This window comes from Nicotiana attenuata, chromosome 7 (genome assembly GCF_001879085.1).
Source record: "Nicotiana attenuata strain UT chromosome 7, NIATTr2, whole genome shotgun sequence".
Classification (NCBI taxonomy): Eukaryota; Viridiplantae; Streptophyta; class Magnoliopsida; order Solanales; family Solanaceae; genus Nicotiana; species Nicotiana attenuata.
In genome coordinates, this window is record NC_031995.1 from 85,705,818 (window position 1) to 85,710,411 (window position 4,594).

The following is a 4,594-nucleotide window of genomic DNA, read 5'->3' on the forward strand; positions in this document are numbered from 1 at the left end:
GGAAGGGAACATAATAAAGCACTCTACCTCACGGTGAAATGTGAAGACTCCGTGGTCACCCGGGTGCTTGTTGATAACGGGTCCAGTGCAAACATTTGCCCTCTCTCCACCCTGGAAAAGTTAAAAGTGGACAGTGAGAGAATTCATAAGAATAGCATTTGCGTGCGAGGATTTGATGGGGGAGGCAAGGACACAGTTGGGGATATAGTGCTGGAGCTGACAATAGGCCCAGTTGAATTCACTATGGAGTTCCAGGTGCTCGATGTGGCTGTCTCTTACAATCTCTTGTTAGGCCGACCCTGGATCCATGCAGCAAAGTCAGTGCCATATACCTTGCATCAGATGGTCAAATTCGAATGGGACAGGCAAGAGATTGTGGTGCATGGGGAAGATAGTTCGTGTATTCTGGGTGACGCCATTGTGCCTTTTATAGAAGCTGAGAATGACAAAGGCCCATAGGTTTATCAAGTCTTCGATACGGTATCGGTTGAGAAGATCCCAGAAGGGAAGTGTATTCCTGTGCCAAAGGTAACTGCTGCATCCGTCATGGTCGCGTCGGAAATGCTGAAGAACGGATTTGTACCTGGAAAAGGCTTGGGTGCTTCTTTACAAGGCATCCTACAACCCGTATCCCTTCCTGCAAACCCAGATACTTTTGGTTTGGGTTTCAAGCCTACCGCTGCAGACATAAGGCGAGCTAGAAAAATGAAAAAGAAAGTATGGACCCTTCCAAAACCTATCCCCCGCCTTTCCCGTTCTTTTATCAGGCCTGGTACTAAGAAGCGCCTAGCAACGGCAATGCCCAGTGGTGTGGTTGACCCCGACAAGGAGCTGATTGAGATGTTTGAAAAGCTGTTTCATGAGGTGAATGTGTTGGAAGTCGGAGAAGGTCGAAGCAAGGCAAAGGTTCAGTTCGTGGGGCCCCAGGCCAAGATTAGCAATTGGGAAGCAACTCCCCTTCCTGCCCGGAGGGAGTCTTGGTAGTTAGTTTTGATTTTCTTTTCAGTTTCATCTGGATTATTTCCAGGGTTGTAATTCGGATGCTATGTTTCGTCCGTTTGGATGAGTTAAACCTTGTTATCTCAAATATTAATGAAATGCAATTTCCCTTTTTTCATTCCTGATAGTTTTCATTTTGTCTTTCTTTTCTTTCTTGTACAGTCCCTTTTATGCTGGTTTCAGTGATGTGTCATGCATGAGGAGTCTTCAGCCCAATCTTAAAAGCCAATCTAACTCAGACATAATAATACAAGAAGTTGAGTATGATGACGAAATAGAATATGATGATAAGGAAGCTCTTGAGGAAATCGGTAAAGAATTAAACCACTTTGAAGAAAAACCCAAACCTAATTTGAATGACACAGAGTCAATCAATTTAGGGGATCAGGAGAATGTACGAGAAACGAAAATAAGTGTCCATTTGGAACCTCAGCTCAGAGAAGAGATAATTAAAGCACTTTTTGAGCACAAGGATGTTTTTGCATGGTCATATGATGACATGCCGGGTTTAAGCACTGATTCGGTGGTTCACAAATTGCCCACTGACCCAGCATGCCCTCCTGTCAAGCAGAAGCTAAGGAAATTTAAAACAGACATTAGCGTGAAAATCAAAGAAGAGGTCACCAAGCAGTTTGAGGCAAAGGTCATCCGAGTCTCGCTGTATCCCACATGGTTAGCTAATGTTGTGCCCGTGCCAAAGAAGGATGGAAAGACCAGAGTGTGTGTAGATTACCGTGACCTCAATACGGCAAGTCCAAAGGACAACTTCCCACTACCAAACATCCACATATTGATTGACAATTGTGCCAAACATGAGATTGGTTCCTTCGTGGATTGTTATGCGGGCTATCACTAGGATTTGATGGATGAGGAGGATGCGGAAAAGACGGCATTCATCACGCCTTGGGGAACGTATTGCTATAGAGTCATGCCGTTTGGGTTAAAGAACGCAGGGGAAACGTATATGAGGGCGATGACCACCATATTCCATGACATGATACATCGGAGAGGTCTATATGGACGACGTGATCATAAAGTCGAGAAAACGATGTGACCATGTCAGGGATTTGAGGAAATTCTTCCAGAGACTCCGCAGGTACAACCTCAAGCTTAATCCAGCAAAATGTGCGTTTGGAGTTCCATCTGGGAAGTTATTGGGATTCGTGGTGAGTCGACGCGGTATTAAGTTAGACCCGTCTAAAATCAAAGCCATTCAGGAGCTACCGCCGCCAAGGAACAAGAAAGACTACATCAGCAGGTTCATTGCCCAGCTTACAACTACTTGCGAGCCCATCTTCAAGCTGCTAAAGAAAGATGCTGCAGTCAGATTGACGGATGAATGTCAAGCAGCATTTGACAGGTTCAAGGAGTATTTGGCTAGTCCACCCGTATTGGTCCCGCCGGAGCCGGGAAGGCCCTTGATCCTTTATCTGACCGTGTTGGATAATTCTTTTGGTTGTGTTTGGGGCAGCATGACATCACAGGAAGGAAAGAGCAGGCGATTTACTACCTCAGCAAGAAGTTCACATCATATGAGGTGAAGTACACTTAACTTGAGAGGACGTGTTGTGCCTTAACCTGGGTAGCGCAGAAGTTGAAACATTACTTGTCAGCATATACCACCTATCTCATCTCTCGGTTGGACCCGTTGAAGTACATTTTTCAGAAGCCCATGCCTACAGGGAGGCTGGCGAAATGGCAAATCTTGCTTACGGAATTTGATATTGTCTACGTGACCCGGACTGCAATGAAAGCACAAGCGCTGGCTGATCATCTTGCTGAGAATCCAGTCGATGATGAATATGAACCTTTGAAAACATACTTTCCCGACGAGGAGATAATGCATGTTGAAGAATTAGAACAAGTCGAGAAGCCAGGATGGAAACTGTTCTTTGATGGAGCTGCCAACGCCAAGGGTGTTGGGATAGGGGCAGTCCTGATTTCTGAGACAGGGCAACACTATCCTGTCACTGCTCAACTTCGTTTCTATTGCACCAATAATATGGCTGAATACGAAGCATGTATCTTGGGATTGAGATTGGCTATAGACATGGGTGTCCAGGAAATCTTGGTCATGGGTGACTCGGATCTTCTGGTACACCAGATTCAAGGTGAATGGGAGACACGAGATTTGAAGATCATACCGTATCGGCAGTGTTTGCATGAACTTTGTCAACGGTTCCAGTCAAAAGACTTCAGGCACATTCCAAGGATTCACAATGAGGTTGCTGATGCTTTGGCCACTTTGGCATCAATGTTGCATCATCCAGACAAGGCTTATGTGGATCCGTTACAGATTCAGGTCCGAGATCAGCATGCCTATTGTAATATGGTGGAAGAAGAGCTTGATGGTGAGCCGTGGTTCCATGATATCAAAGAATATCTCCGGATGGGAGTATACCCAGCACAAGCTACAGGGGATCAAAAGAGAGCAATTCGACGCTTGGCAAGCGGATTTTTCTTTAGCGGAGGAGTGTTATACAAGAGAACTCCAGATCTTGGATTGTTGAGATGCATGGATGCTAAACAGGCTACAGTTATCATGGCTGAGGTACATGCGGGAGTTTGCGGACCTCATATGAGTGGATATGTATTGGCAAAGAAGATTCTCCGAGCAGGTTATTATTGGCTTACTATGGAACGGGATTGCATCAGTTTCGTGCGCAAGTGTCATCAATGTCAGGTACATGGAGATTTGATTCATTCTCCACCATCTGAATTGCATACAATGTCAGCACCATGGCCGTTCGTTGCTTGGGGAATGGATGTCATTGGACCGATCGAGCCAGCAGCATCAAATGGGCACAGGTTCATTCTGGTAGCTATTGATTATTTCACTAAGTGGGTTGAAGCAAAAACCTTCAAATCTGTGACCAAAAAGGCAGTGGTTGATTTCGTGCATTCGAATATCATATGTCGGTTTGGGATCCCGAAGGTAATCATCACAGACAATGGTGCCAATCTCAATAGTCATTTGATGGCCGAGACATGCCAGCAGTTTAAGATCACGCACCGTAATTCCACCCCATATCGTCCTAAGGCAAATGGAGCAGTCGAAGCAGCTAACAAGAACATCAAGAAAATACTTCGGAAAATGGTAGAAGGGTCAAGGCAATGGCATGAAAAGCTACCTTTTGCCCTGTTAGGCTATCACACTACTATCCGCACTTCAGTTGGGGCGACTCCCTATTCACTGGTGTATGGAACTGAAGTAGTAATACCCGCAGAGGTTGAAATCCCGTCCCTTCGGATCATCGCTGAGGCAGAGATTGATGATGTTGAATGGGTTAAAGCCTGCTTGGAACAACTAAGTTTGATTCATGAGAAGAGATTGGCAGCAGTGTGTCACGGGCAGTTGTACCAACAGAGAATGGCAAGAGGATATAACAAGAAAGTGCGTCCGCGGAAGTTTGAAGTAGGGCAGTTGGTGTTGAGACGTATCCTACCTCATTGGGCTGAGGCAAAAGGAAAGTTCGCTCCAAACTGGCAGGGGCCATTTGTTGTAACCAGAGTGTTGTCCAATGGCGCTTTATATTTGACAGATGTGGAAGGAAAATGTGTACAAATGGCTATCAACTCTGACGCAGTCAAGCGA